The following is a 16,463-nucleotide window of genomic DNA, read 5'->3' as shown; positions in this document are numbered from 1 at the left end:
TTTAAACATACATCAGCACAGGACTACAATTACTTCAACCATAATTGATAACTTAAGCAAATATTAAATAATCAACCATTTGTTTCAATGTGCAATACAAGTTCAAATGAAATGTCATGTGGTTGACTAGGCGTCTACATTTCATATCCCAATAGCAAAACATTTAGTCATTTCAACTATTGATCTAACATTGTTGTTTGTGGAATCGAATCATATGTTGCAAAACAGAAATCTTACAAAGTGGGGTTAAGTAAAAATCTTACTATATAGCCTAACGGACTGACATTGAGCCAACAATCCTCAGGTGAGTATTAATTTCATTTACCAATGCTACTTTATTGAGCCATCTCCTGGGTGTGAGTGCGATAGTATGACGACTGGGAACATCAAGTCTTGTCTCAATCGGTTTATTGTATCGATAACATTTCCTGATTAAGTGTGAAAAAAGGTCCATTCAACAGCATTTGTTTCTTATTTTCCCCCAAATGTTTTCACCAAAAATGTTTTCACCAGCTCTCCAGAACAATTTAAACGTGGGTCGAATCTCTCACATTGGGCTGGACAAATTATTTAATATGGTGCAACACCTTTTTTTAAGAGCAATTAAGCCTAACTGTGATTACGCTTGTAAAGAAAAGTGTTGCTCTTCGGTACCCGTTCATTTGGGGAATAGTTTTCTGCGTCATTTAAACGTCTGCCTTTTACGAGCTCTACGTGGCGGCTGTGTAACCCCGCATTTTTGAGTATTTTCTTTCCAGATTGTTGCGATTTTCCTGCGGTTTTAACACGGGGACGGAGAGAGGCTGGCGCAGACCCCGGAGGAGAGGTTTGCTGCTTCAATCCAGGCCGCAGTAGCAATATCCATATTTTGGTCATTTACAGGGCATCAATCCAATATGCTAATTAGTCAAAAACAAAAAGTAGCCTATGGCTATTTAGAGCAGCAAACATCACTCTTCGAATTTATTGATCTTAAACGAGGGCCTAAATAAAAAATTATGCTTTCAAACACTATTATTTTGTGCATTTCTATATTTTTTATCTATTAGGCAACCCATTCTATTTATGCTCATCTTTCGGCAAGACCACAGAGACAACATAGTAGGCCTAAACTTGCACTGAGTATATACACTAAAAGGAAAAGGTTTCTGCACTCTTAGAAAAAAGGTTTCTTATAGAACCAAAAAGGGTTATATGCTTTGCTTCATATATGAAACCGCTAAAAGTTATATTTAGAACCTTTTTTCTAGGGTTTTTGATCAGAACCCTAGAGGTTCTTCACTGAACTAAAATGGTTCCATATAGAACACTGCATGGTGCCGTTTGTGAATTATGACTACTACTATTAAATAGTATTTTTTATTGTTGCTCAGAATATCATTTAATAAACAATTAAATAATGAACAAAAGAATGCCAGCAAAATTGCCAGGGAGGCATCTCTTTGTTTGAATGAAGGCCCACGTCAACTCTGGCTGACTTCTTCACGATGCAACTTTGTCCATTAGTTACAGTGAACGACAAAAATGTGTCTTCTGCTCCATTTTCAACTCCCCCAAACAGCAGACCTCACACATACAGTTGAGATGAGCACAGGTTCAAGCTGCAGTGCCCCTGGATGTAGAGCATGTTGTGGGATTAAGGGCCCAACAGTAGGGGAATATTTTAAGGATGTGAACACAGCCCTCCAGTTATAAGATCAATTCCACCCTTTTTTCCCAGCACCCCATCCGGGATTCGAACCAACCCAGCTCCAACTCCTGCCACAGGATCAAACACCTTAGCCGCTGGGTTACCTACTGCCGGGAGGAAGGAAGTGTGGAATGGAGGAAGTGGTACTCACTAAGCAAGCAGCGAGATGTCTTTTACAGTGGTGCCATGACCCGGATCTACATTGGTGCTCAGCTCAACGCTGGGGTCGCTGTTGAGGAAATTTGAGGGGTGAATGTAGCACATGGGGATGTGTGAAACTTACTCCACAACCTGAAGTGTCTCACCTCATTGGCAAGCTCTTTGAGGCGGCGCGATCGGCTAAGATGCTTGAGGAGAGCGGCCACATGAGTTTGTGAGGCAGAGATCCCGAGTTCGAGCCTGGTATGGAAGTGGTACTTGCTAAGCAACAGCGTGGCGTCCTTTACATATACACTGAATATACAAAACATTAGGAACATCTGCTCTTTCCATGAGACTGACCAGGTGAAAGATATGAGCCCTTATGACACTTGTTATATCCACTTCAATCAGTGTAGATGAAGGCTAAATCTTTTTAAGCCATGAGACGGATAGTGTCTGTGTGCCATTCAGAGGGTCAATGGACAAGACAAAAGATGTAAGTGCCTTTGAACGGGGTATGGTAGTAGGTGCCAGGCACACTGGTGTGTGTCAAGAACTGCAACGCTGCTGGGTTTTTCACACCCAACAGTTTTCCCAAGTGTATCAAGAATGGTTCACCACCCAAAGGACATCCAGCCAACTTGACACAACTGTGGGAAGCATTGGAGTCAACATGGGCCAGCATCCCTGTGGAACGCTTTTGACACCTTGTAGCGTCCATGCCCCGACGAACTGAGGATGGTCTGAGGTCAAAAAAACAGGGGAAGCAACTCAATATTAGGAAGGTGTCCTTATTGTTTTGTACATAGTGTATATATAGAATATATACTGAACAAAAATATAAATGCATCATGCAACAATTTCAAAGATTTTACTGAGTTACAGTTCATATAAGGAAATCAGTCAATTGAAATACATGAATTAGGCCCTAATCTATGGATTTCACATGACAGGGAATACAGATATGCATCTGTTGGTTACAGATACCTTGAAAAACTTGGCTTGGATCAGAAAACCAGTCAGTATCTGGTGTGACCACCATTTGCCTCATGCAGCACGACATCTCCTTCGCATAGAGTTGATCAGGCTGTTGATTGTGGCCTGTGGAATGTTGTCCCACTCCTCTTCAATGGCTGTGCAAAGTTGCTGGATACTGGTGGGAACTGGAACATGCTGTCATACACATAAACCCAGAGAATCCCAAACAGGCTCAATGGGTGACATGTCTGGTGAGTATGCAGGCCATGGAAGAACTGGGACATTTTCAGTTTTCAGGAATTGTACACAGATCCTTGCTATATGGAGCTGAGCATTATCATGCTGTAACATGAGGTGATGACGGCGGATGAATGGCACGACAATGGGCCTCAGTATCTCATCATGGTAATGCAATTGTGTTCATTGTCCGTAGCTTATGCCTGCCCATACCATAACCTCAACGCCACCATTGGGCACTCTGTTCACAATGTTGGAGGCTTATGGTAGAGAAATTAATATTATATTCTCTGGCAACAGCTCTGGTGGACATTCCTGCAGTCAACATGTAAATTGCACGCTCCTTCAAAACTTGAAACATCTGTGGCTTTGTGTTGTTTGACAAAAAATGTACATTTTAGTGGCCTTTTATTGTCCCCAGCACAAGGTGCATCTGTGTAATGATCATGTTGTTTAATCAGCTTCTTGATATGCCACACCTGTCAGGTGGATGGATTATCTTGGCAAAGAAGAAATGCTCACTAACAGGGATGTAAAAAAATTTTACATAAACTTTGAGAGAAATAAGCTCTTGAAACATAGGACCAACATTTATATGTTGCGTTTATATTTTTGTGTATGTATGTATATGTATGTATGTATGTATGTATGTATGTATGTATGTATGTATGTATGTATGTATGTATGTATGTATGTGCATAAATATATATAAATAAATCTATATATAAATCTATATAAATACATATATATATATATATATATGCAGTACTAATCAAAAGTAAATTGTTAGTAAGTTAATTGTTCATTATGAAATGTATAATATTTTAATATTTGTATTTTTAATACTTACTTATAGCATATTGCCTACCACTAGGTTAGGTTATTTGAATGATAGGCCTACATTAGGCTACTATTCCTAGATAAAGATGGTTATGATAAGAAGTAGTAGGGGATAAGTGCCTTTGAACCGTGGCTCCCTTTTCTTTCTCGAATGTCTAAATATTTTTATTCACTCCAGTAAGCAACCAGTTTATTTCACGTCAAGGAATTTATGAATAAATGCTTCAAAGAATGTAGGCTATACAAAAATGTTGTAGTAAGACGAAGTCGGAAATGCAAACTTTATTGTCCCTATAGGATAGAACCACACTTGTAGACAAAAATGGTTATTCAGGGTTCTACAGTATATAGAACATTTTGGTTCTTTGAATGAGATTAAAGAACCCTTTACTAAAAAAATGTGTGTGTGTATGTGTACATGTATATATATATGTATATATACACACATACATACATATACATACATATATATACATATATACATTTTTTTTAGTAAAGGGTTCTTTAATCTCGTCCAAAGAACTAAAATGTTCTATATACTGTAGAACCCAAAATAACCCTTCAATGAGTAGGTGTGCCCAAACTTTTGAATGGTACTGTCAAAACTGTTGGCAGCTTTGCACACTCTCAACCAGCTTCACCTGGAATGCTTTTCCGACAGTCTTGAAGGAGTTTCCATATATGCGGAACACTTGTTGGCTGCTTTTCCTTCACTCTGTGGTCCAACTCATCCCAAACCATTTCAATTGGGTTGAGGTTGGGTGATTGTGTAGGCCAGATAATCTGATGCAGCACTCCATCGTCACTCTTTTTCTTGGTCAAATAGCCCTAACACAGCCTGGAGGTGTGTTGGAACATTGTCCTGTTAAAAAACAAATGATAGTCCCACTAATCGCAAACCAGATGGGGTGGCATATCACTGCAGAATGCTGTGGTAGCCATGCTGGTTAAGTGTGCCTTGAATTCTAAATAAATCACAGACAGTGTCACCAGAAAAGCACACCATCACACCTCCTCTGTGCTTCACGTGGGAACTACACATGCAGAGATCATCCGTTCACCTACTCTGCGTCTCACAAAGACATGGCGGTTGAAACCAAAAATCTCACATTTTGACTAATTTGACCAAAATACACATTTCCACCGTTCTAATGTCCATTGCTTGTGTTTCTTGGCCAAAGCAAGTCTCTTATTATTATTGGTGTCCTTTAGTAGTGGCTTCTTTGCAGAAATTCAATCATGAAGGCCTGATTCACGCTGTCTCCTCTGAACAGTTGATGTTGAGATGTGTCTGTTACTTGAACTCTGTGAAGCATTTGTGCTGCAATTTCTGAGGCTGGTAACTCTAATGAATGTATCCTCTGCAGCAGAGGTAACTCTGGGTTTTCCTTTCCTGTGGCGGTCCTCATGAGAGCCAGTTCCATCATAGCGCTTGATGGTTTTTGCGACTGCACTTGAAGAAACTTTCAAAGTTCTTGAAATGTTCTGTATTGACTGACCTTCGTGTCTTAAAGTATGATGGACTGTCGTTTCTCTTTGCTTATTTGAGCTGTTCTTGCCATAATATGGACTTGGTCTTTTACCAAATAGGGTAATCTTCTGTATACCACCCCTATCTTGTCACAACACAACTGATTGGCTGAAACACATTAAGAAGGAAAGACATTCCACAAATTTACTTTTAAGAAGGCACACCTGTTAATTGAAATACATTCCAGGTGGCTATATCATGAAGCTGGTTGAGAGAATGCCAAGAGTGTGCAACGCTGTCATCAAGGCAAAGGGTGGCTATTTGAAGAATCTCAAATATAAAATATATTTTGATTTGTTTAACACTTTTTTGGTTACTACTTGTTTCCATATGTGTTATTTCATAGTTTGATGTCTTCACTATTACTATTATTCTACAATGTAAAAATAAAGAAAAGCCCTTGAATGAGTAGGTTTTCTAAAACGTTTGACCTGTAGTGTGTGTATATATATATATATATATATATATATATACGTACATACATACACATATATGCACGTACACATATACACACATACATATATACACCCACACACATTTTAAGTAAAGGATTCTTTGGTCTCGTCCAAATAACCAAAATGTTATATACGGTTGAACCCAAAGAACCGTTTTTTCTACGAGTGTGAAGGTTCTATCCTATAGGGACAGTAAAGTTCGCATTTCTGAATTTGAGTCTTATTACAACAAAGCTTTGGCCTTTTGATCAGTGACGTGAAATAACTGGTTGCCTTCTGCCTTCTAGAGTGGACAGACATTCGGGTGAGAAAAAGGAGCCACGGTTCGGAGGCACAATCCCCAATAACCATCTTTATCTAGGAGTAGTAGCCTAATGTAGGCCTATCGTTCAAGTAACCTAACCTAGTGGTAGGCAATATGCTATATGTAAGTATTAAAAATACAAATATTAAAATATTATACATGTCATAATGAATAGTTAGGCTACTAAACTATTTATTATTAATAATGGCCGATCTATTTATACATTAAGTAATTTAGGTTAATCTAACGATGACTTGGTGTTGGTAATATTAACCACCATAATCTTCATCTTCACCACCACCATCATCAGTAAGGCTTAACTCGGAGGCTACAGTTTTAGTTTCAACCCATCATCGGTTAGTTGAAAGCTTTGAAGAAATTAGAGCTAGAACGGGATCAGGCGTGACGCAGCAGGCCCAGAACCAACAATACATGAATTGGTGTGGTCTGTGGTACGGGTGAAATATTCCCCGACACAGGTTGAAACCCAAGCTTTATCCACGGTGGAAAAAGCATCGGGATTATGCGTAACGCAGAGATAACCGAACTGTAGGCTACATTATAGATATGTGAAATAAAACACCTTGCGGTTGGGATGTGGGACAGAGCGGTCAAACGACATCAGAAGGTGGGGCATATTTGTAGGCTATTATGGGAGTAGCTTATTGTACATTTGTGAACTGCAATTCTGCCAATGTAATGGGAGAGTAAACATGGCAACTGAAGGGTGGTGGAAACTCCAGGTTGACTACCCACACACACAGAGCAGCCTGCCTTCTGCTCTGCTCCCTTCTCTCTCGATCTCATGTGTGCGTGTCCCTATCGCTCTCTCGCACGCGCATACACGTTTTACTCCTAGACGGCGCTATTGTGACTCACATTTAACTCAGTGGTCTGCGCAACAAGGAACTACCAGTGACTGTCGAGTGTGAACAATGTGTCAGACTCAGTGGTCTGCGCAACAAGGAACTACCAGTGACTGTCGAGTGTGAACAATGTGTCGACTCTGGCGATACATTAACAATTAAGGGACGACCTCAGTGGCAAAAAATTAAATTAAACAACATATGTGAGGATCAAAGTTTGACCATCACTCACCAATATTTAACCTACTTGTCAAGATTTACCAATGTCCTCCGACACAATCTATAATTAGAATATGTCCCTTACAGTTGGGTAAGTGAGGTCCACAAACAGACCACTCCAAGCCAAGGTTTTAGGTTGACGCACTGGAGTGGGCCTTCCCCTGGCACTGCTCAGACTTGTCCCTGTTTGTACATGGGCTAATGAAGTCCCAAAATCGGTCAGTCAAGTTGCCTTGGTAAATATTATCCATTAATTGGGTTCAAGACCTTGAGCGTCTATGGGAAATGGGAAATCTGACCGCTAAATCCTAAACAATTCTTTCAGTATTTTTCCTGTGTTTAGGCGCAGTCAGCGAATTTCTGACCACGTAAGATATTTTTTTTAAATATGGAAGATACAAAATGGTTAGGAGGGAGCAATATTATAATATGGTTAGTAAAATATTAGCCTATTGAATTACCCTACACAGGCCTATTTAATCGGTATATCGACATTTCTTGATTAGCCCTATTAGGCCCAATTGAAAGCAAACTACCGGTGTCAATAAGTAGACTTACAACCTATTCAGCGAAATAATATTCCACCTGGAAATATTAATTCCATTTAGTTTAGAACATTGCTTAACCTAACTGTTTGTATACTAACTGCATATGCATGAGTAGTGACTTGTTTAGGGCAAACTCTTTATGATAAATCGCATTTAGGAGCATAATTGACGTGTATGCCAGATCATGTAGAATAAATAAATAAATACGACTTTGAGACGTGGATTAAGTCATTCGACAGTCAATGATACGTGTAATATGTTTTGATTATCTCTCTCAGGTCTCGGTTCATTAATCCGCCCTTTTCAAAATTCATAGGCCTATACCAAAAAAATGGCAGGTTGAACATCGCGCGCGTGTTCGTTATGAAGCTTGCTTTTCTATAGGCATCTCTGTCCAAAGGCAGGTGTCAGTCAAATGAGAAACATGCTTTGTAAAATGTCTCATAAATTATGTCAATTATAATAGGCCTATATTTTCCATTGCCTCTGTAGCCATATCATGTAGCGACTATTTACAAAATAAATAGCCTACTTAGCTATTAGTGAGTAAAAGAAAAGCAAAGGTGCCTGCTGGCCCAATTATCAAAACAAGGTGAAATCCGACTATTTCTAAGTCTATTAATGGAGAGTTTTGACCATCCTCAATATATATATATATATATATATATATATATATATATATATATATATATATATATATATATATATATATATTACACATAAAATTGAAATAAACTAAATTAAAAGCTTTATAAAATAATGTATAAATATATGCTTGCACCAATGCCACCTACACATAAAACAGCACAACAACTGCATCGTGTTAGGCCTACACTATCATTATTGTATTAATTAATCGGTTGTTAAATTGCCGTCCATATCCCTGAAGATCAAAGGAGCGTGGAGTCTAGCCCGGGGCTAGAGAGAAAATTACCCCGGTGTAGAATTGACCCCTTATGATGTAATCAATCAAACGTGTCTACAGGGACACTGGAATCACAGTCTTAATCTTGCACACTAGGGTTTGGGGGAAATACGCTGTCATATATTGTAGGCCTACTTCAAAACAATGTCATTATCGATATGCCTACAGTAAGACATAGACTAACACAAATATGTTGGTTTATTTCTTCATCTTCATCATGGAATTATTAATATAGCCTAAATTAAAAAATATACAACTTAATATTAATATTATTACTAGCCTATAGCTAGGCCTCCTGCTGAACAAGGCTACTGAGAAACGAAATATTATAATGGCGATATTGTAATTTTTGATGATGCTATAGAAACCATATAATTATGTGATCAATTGTCAATCAAATCATTTAAATATCACGGAACCGAACAAGCTGCTCACGGATCTCAAATAAGTACCCATTTCGTCCTTACAAATGGCAAACGAGACCAGCGATATGCTTTGTTACAGCGATCCATCAAGCTGTGTCCGACTCCTGTCCCAACAAAATATTGTTGGCAACATTGAAATTTCGCTCTCGATTGCTCTATCCATCCATGTATGAAATTAGATGTAGATCTACGCAAATTCGTTCGAATAAGTCACGGATATCCTACAAACCGTTGGTGTGCTTTGAAAACGTTACAATAAATACAATAATAGGCTAAAGTATAGGCTACTTACAAGTTTGTGACCTGGTCACAAGTGGACAAGAATCTGTGATTAATTTCGTGTAGGCCTACTGTAGTCTACTATGAACCTACAGTAGTAGCCTATACCTTAACGACCTTGTGAGAACATACACCTAATTGCTAGGATAAATTCCATTCGGGCATTTTTTTATTGAAAGGCCATGCCAGCTTTGGGTTTGCAAAAATATGCAAAGACCAGTGGTGGACAAATTACCCAATTATCATACTTGAGTAAAAGTACAAATACCTTAAGATAGCTTACTGGCCAGGTCGCAGTTGTAAATGAGAACTTGTTCTCAACTAGCCTACCTGGTTAAATAAAGGTGAAATAAAAAATAAATAAAAAATAATAGAAAACGACTCAAGTAAAGGTCCCCCAGTAAAATTCAACTTAAGTAATGTCTAAAAGTATTTGGTTTAAAATATACATAAGTATCAAAAGTACATGTAATTGCACAAATATACTTAAGTATCAAAAGTAAAAGCTAAATTATAAGTCAAATTCCTTACATTAAGCAGACCAGACGGCACCATTTTCTTGTTTTTATTTATTTAAGGATAGCCAGGGGCACAGTCCAACATTCAGACATCATTTACAAACGAAGCATGTGTGTTTAGTGAGTCCACCAGATCAGAGACAGTAGGGATGACCAGGGGTGTTCTGTTGATAAGTGCGTGACATTGACAATTTTCCAGTCCTGCTAAACATTCAAAATGTAACCAGTACTTTTGGGCTCAAGGAGATTTGTATGGAGTAAAAAGTACAATATTTTAAGAAATGTAGTGAAGTAAAAGTAAAAGTAGTCAAAATATAAATAGTAAAGTGCAGATACCCCCCATTTTCTTTTTTTACTTTAGTCGTACTTTATAGTATTTTTACTTAAGTACTTTAAACCAATGGTAATGACAACATTATTACAAGTTATACACTCACGTATCACTTTTGGATATAGCCTACAGTATAGTCCTCATAGCCTATATCAATCCATTACGAGAACTCCCACATTAAAATTGTGGAACAAAGGTTCTGCAATTGAACAAGAGTGCTGATGTGTTGACAAGACAAGTTCATGGCTATAGAGCACGTGTCAAGCTCATTCCACCGAGGGCCGAGTGTCTGCGGGTTTTTGCTCCTCCCTTGTACTTGATTGATGAATTAAGGTCACCAATTAGTCAAGAACTCCGCTCACCTGGTAGTCCAGGTCTTGATTGAAAAAAAAAACTCGCAGAGACTAGGCCTTCCATGGAATGAGTTTGACACCCCTGCAATAGAGGGTCTAAGATCATGTTCATGACACGTGCCCAGAGCAGAGGACAACTGACCGGTTTATGACTAGACAGGCATATATATACAGTAGCTCACACTGTATATGTTCACTGTCATGTCACAGCGGTAACTGGCTTCAGAGAGAAGTCAACCAGACACATGATTCCATTTAGCCCATATGTATATCTGAAACAAAGCATATTACATTTCTTTCTTTAAAAAAAGCAGAAATCTGTGGTCTAATTCCTTTAAAACTTCAATTTTAACAATGAAATGCTGATTATTTTTGAATGTTTTTTTTAATCATTACAATTCAGTGATTTTAAATAATGTTCCCGCATTGACTAAAATCAAAATATTGATGCACACCTCCAGATATTGATACACACATTTCAACCTGTTACTATCATATAAATAAATCACCATAGCCATCTGAAAGTCAGAAAATATCCAAATATCTTTAGATTTTCACCTCCTTATCCAAAATGGGCCACATTATCGATTTTGATATTAATATCCCCCCATATTATATTTAATGGTTTAACATCTTACAGGCCTTTTCCACTGGGAGGTGCTTGGCCTGGTGCTTGGCTCAAAGCCTCAGACTTTAATGCTTCAATGGCTGAGACCAACAAAAACAAGCTGAAGGCCGGGCTGACTTACTATTCTAACCAGACCGAGTTTCTAGTGGAAAAATAGCATTAGTGGTGGAAAGGGTGTTTTAGTATTTCAGCACAGACATGATTGAATCAACAGAAAAGGGCATCGCTCCCATCTTTACTGTACTGTGGCTGGAATTCAATCATTGCAGATACAGCTTTTCTAAACTCGAGTTTCAGAGGTGCGTTTGATTTGCACAGCAGCATGTCCCGGATGGAGGGAGCGGACATTTGATTTAGAAACCAGCAGCCCCGTGGCGTGATCTGTTCAGTATAGCAACGACTCTAGCTGAGAAGACATACAGAACTGAGAAGCTGAGAAGACATGCAACAGGACTGCATATTCCCAAATCAAGATTCTAGGACAGAGATGCAAATCAAACACACTTCTGAGCTAGCATTTCTTATTGGACAAGGGAGTCCCTGCCAGTTTACAGTCCCTTTTTGTTCAATTTGGTGCCTAATAAATACCACCCTGGATCCCATTCCCAGAGGTGGTGCATGGTGGTATCTAGTAATGACTATATAGATCCTGAGCTCTTGTTGAGATACACTGTAAATGCTTTTGCATTTTAGTAATATGCTCTCAATGCCAAGTCGAACAGACATGGAGTCCAAAACGGAAACCGCAAAGGATTCAAAAAACAGGTTTTAAAAAAGCACACAGGATAATGGGGCGTACACCCAGCCAAACAAGCCAGAATTCAAACTTTAGCTCCAGAGACACAAATCTTCAGCAATAAAACAAACTTTAAACCACTACACTTATGCTACAGTGTTCACCTTCACATATCACACTTACAAAAAAAAAACACAACCAAGAAACACAAAAACTTCATTCCTCAAAACAAAACCAAAAATAGTTTTTGACACACAAATGTGTCCGCATGTGGCAAACAAAAGCGGGAAACCGTTTCAATTTGCTCCTGTTATTTTCTTATTCGCTCTCCGCAGTTGTAAAAGAAAAAAAATGACACTTCCACACGGCTCGGCCTTATTTAGCAGTTTATTTTTGCACTAGGGTTTCATTAGAGGCCGGTCCATCTGCGGAGGAGAGGAGAGAGGCGGTGTGCTACTAGCCGCCTGACAGAATGATTAATAGGGGTTCTGGGGCCGGGCTCAGGCGACACATCAAAAACAACACCGCTTCCACAGGCCTCACCGCCACTTCCTGTGGAGGGCCCCCGCCGCAAATGAAGTGAGAGGAGGGGGGTGGAGGTAGTATTGGTGGTGGGTGAACAAACCGACGTTAATGAAGTTCCACCAATCTCCCCCTCCATCTCCTTGAGACAGCCCAGGAGTCATCTTTAATTAGGGCTTGTTCGTTGCCACCCGGGGGGAGGAGGGGTGGATGCGGAAGGGAGAAAATACGTTTGAAAAAGAAAAAAGTTCTGGAGAGGATTTAAATGCACTTAAAAGGGCTGAAACTGTTTGTAGAATGAGCATCAGGCAATTACAGAAACGTTGGATACCTGCACACAACAGACAAATATTGTTTTTGGACCAGTTTGAGTCGTGACACAGTCATTAGCAGGACTAAACGGTGGTGACGATGATGGGATAGGTGTCGCTGAGAGGAGAAGACCAACGACGAAAATCAACAACACACTAGGACTAGGAAACGTCCAAACCAAGACAGCAAAATAACCTAGAAGGCTTCGCTGACAAATTCTCTGAGGAAGTAAACTGCTGTTTAGGTAAAGTGTGGTGTCTATGGTGCCACGGGAAAGGAAAACATGTCAAATCAAACCACCCCTGTATTAACTTTACCACCTCAGAGTTAAAGCAATGTGTTGGTTTGTAAGTGTTGAACAAAAGACAGCCACCCTGTGTAAGCACACACATATCCGTGTGTGTCTCACTGACGGAGAGCTGCTTCAATAAAACACCAAGCATGCAGGTCTCTGGAAATTAACCATATTGTCATCCTCTTGCTTTTTCGAGATGGGAGAGGTGCACACTTAATCCCAGAGCATGCTTAACATTTCCATTACCGCTCGGAACACCCAAGGTATCCTTTTGAAGCGGTTAATTGTATTAGCAGGGTTTATTAACGTGCGTGAACAAATTGTTACCACTTGTCCCTCTCCTTTTCTCTTCTTCACTCTGCAGCAACGCGCACGCAAACAAAGAGGATAATAATAAACAGCCTTTGGAACAGACACTGGCGCTGTTAACCGAGGGCGGGCGTCTTGCAGCTTTTTGTTGAGACATGGAGGTTTGGTGAGTGTCTGCTAAACTGATCAGCCCGTAGTTGGGCTGAACGGTATACTAGCATGTGGTATGGCTCATCATCGGGTTTTATTGGCCCGTGGCTTCTTCTCTTGTTTGTGTTATTATGGAAATGAGCTCATCTGTGCCCCAAATTAATCATTTATGAATGTAAAGTAATTGAGCGAGAGAATGTGTGCATATTGGTGGTATGCTAATAAAATTGTGACTCCCGACTAAAATTAAATCCGGCTGTCCTTTCCTGCTTTTTTTTATGAGGCCAATATATGTCAACACACTGACATTCACCATGTGTTGAAACTACACTGAACAAAAATATAAACGCAACATGTAAAGTGTTGGTTTCATGAGCTGAAATAAAAGATCCCAGAAATGTTCCATGCACACAACAAAAAGCTTATTTCTCAAAAATGTCCGACAGGATTCCTGCAGAATTCAAACGTTTGTGAAGGAAATGTGCAGGTGTCCTGAAGGAATCCTGTAGGATTGACACAATCCTGAAGGAAACATCCCTGATGCTCCTGCAGAAGTATGACTTGTCCTGCAGAAATGTATAAAATCCTGCACAAACATGACCGAAACCTGCAGGACATGGTAAGTCCTGTAGAACCATGACAATTCCTGCAGCATATGGCAATTCCAGCAGGACCAATTCCAGCACGAATCCTGCAAGATTTTGATATTACTAGGGCCATATCAGCTAGTCAAACTGCTGGAGGAGATAAAGTGGGTGTGGAGGTGAGTGCACATAATTTTGTATATAGCTCGCTAGTTTTTTATTTGAAAAAACGTTACAATTTACAACAAGATGAATGGTCATGTGACATCTTGGTCACAATAGCAACAGTTGACAGCTGGCAGTTGAGGAAATGGCTGCCAGTCAGTTTAGCTAGCTAGTTCAAGTACTGCTAATATTATAATATTACTCTTTTTTTACAGGTAAGGAGTCAGAGAAACATACTAAGATTACAACAAATGTTTATATGAACATGTTATGGGTAGCATAGTTATTTCTTTAATGTGTTGTGTTTGCAGAATATTGGTTATGATTAAGTTAGCTAGCATGTTCTCTGCCACTGGCTGTTAGCTAACTAGCTTTAAAGAAACAGTTTAAAACTCTTGCTTCCATGGAAAGGGACAAATGAGGTATGATATCCCTCCTGCCATGTCTCTTTAGTACTGTTGTCACAAGTTAGGCTATCATTTTTAAATGTTTTGAAACGGATGGTGATAGATTTGATGTTTTGAATGACTAGGCTAATGGCTTCTTGGCAAGCACTTGACGGCAGTAATCAAGTCACATGACATGTAAATAAGGAAGTGAATTCATTTAAATAATAAAGTTGAGTTTAAAACATTGGCTATGTTCCAAATTGCATACTTGCGTTCTCTCAAGGGTGATATTCCAAGAACACCCGAGAGAGCATACATTCTATTATAGGAGAACGCAGAGCGCTTAAAATCTTCAAAATATGAAACGTACTTCGACATGCCCTCTAACCTAAATAGGAAACTGCATCCTCACACAGCCAGTGTCAGCAAAGCTAGCTTTTAGGTTAGCTAACTTTTTCTGTTTACATTGTAGCCAATGCAGCGTTTTTTAAATTTATTTTTATTCACTACTGTTCAAAGATTGAGTCACATAGAAATGTCCTTGTTTTTGAAATTAAAAAATGGCCATTAAAATAACATCAAATTGATCAGAAACAGTGTAGACATTGTTAATGTTGTAAATTATTTTTGTAGCTGGAAACGGATGATTTTTTAAAACGGAATATCGACATAGGTGTACAGAGGCCCATTATCAGCAACCATCACTCCTGTTCCAATGGCACGTTGTGTTAGCTAATCCAAGTTCATCATTTTAAAAGGCTAATTGATCCTTAGAAAACCCTTTAGCAATTATGTTAGCACAGCTGAAAATGGTTGTCCTGATTAAAGAAGCAATAAAACGGTCCTTCTTTAGACTAGTTGAGTATCTGGAGCATCAGCGTTTGTGGGTTCGATTACAGGCTCAAAATGGCCAGAAACAAAGACCTTTCTTCTGAAAATCATCAGTCTATTCTTGTGAAGAATATTCCATGCGTGAAATTTCCAAGAAACTGAAGATCTCGTACAACGCTGGGTACTACTCCCTTCACAGAACAGCGCAAACTGTCTCTAACCAGAATAGAAAGAGGAGTGGGAGGCCCCAGTGCATAACTGAGCAAGAGGACAAGAACATTAGAGTGTCTTGTTTGAGAAACAGACACCTCACAAGTCCTCAACTGGCAGCTTCATTAAATAGTACCTGCAAAACACCAGTCTCAATTTCAACAGTGAAGAGGCAGCTCTGGGATGCTGGCCTTCTAGGCAGAGTTGCAAAGAAAAAGCCATATCTCAGACTGGCCAATAAAAGATTAAGATGGGCAAAAGAACAGACACTAGACAGAGGAACTCTGCCTAGAAGGCCAGCATCCCGGAGTCACCTCTTCACTGTTGATTTTGAGACTGATGTTTTGCGTGTACTATTTAATGAAGCTGCCAGTATAAAACTTTCAGCAAACCTAGTACATACAGTACTTGCCATTTCACGTTCTCAGGTTTGGAATCCCACTTGAAAAATGACAGTTGACTTCCGTACTCGCTATACACTCTTTTTAGAACACAAGCATGCAATTTGTAACACACGTTTATCAATGAAATATTGCAATATTTTCACTGAAATATATTCCGTCTCAATTCTACACATTTCACCACTACCATGTGAGTTCTCTTTTCCTTTACAGCTTAGATTACAGGGAGCACAGAAAACACAAACATACACCTAGTATTTCACTGGAATTCTTTACTGTGTATTTCTAGTA

This window comes from Oncorhynchus masou, chromosome 18 (assembly GCF_036934945.1).
Source record: "Oncorhynchus masou masou isolate Uvic2021 chromosome 18, UVic_Omas_1.1, whole genome shotgun sequence".
Classification (NCBI taxonomy): Eukaryota; Metazoa; Chordata; class Actinopteri; order Salmoniformes; family Salmonidae; genus Oncorhynchus; species Oncorhynchus masou.
This window is presented reverse-complemented; position numbering follows the sequence as displayed.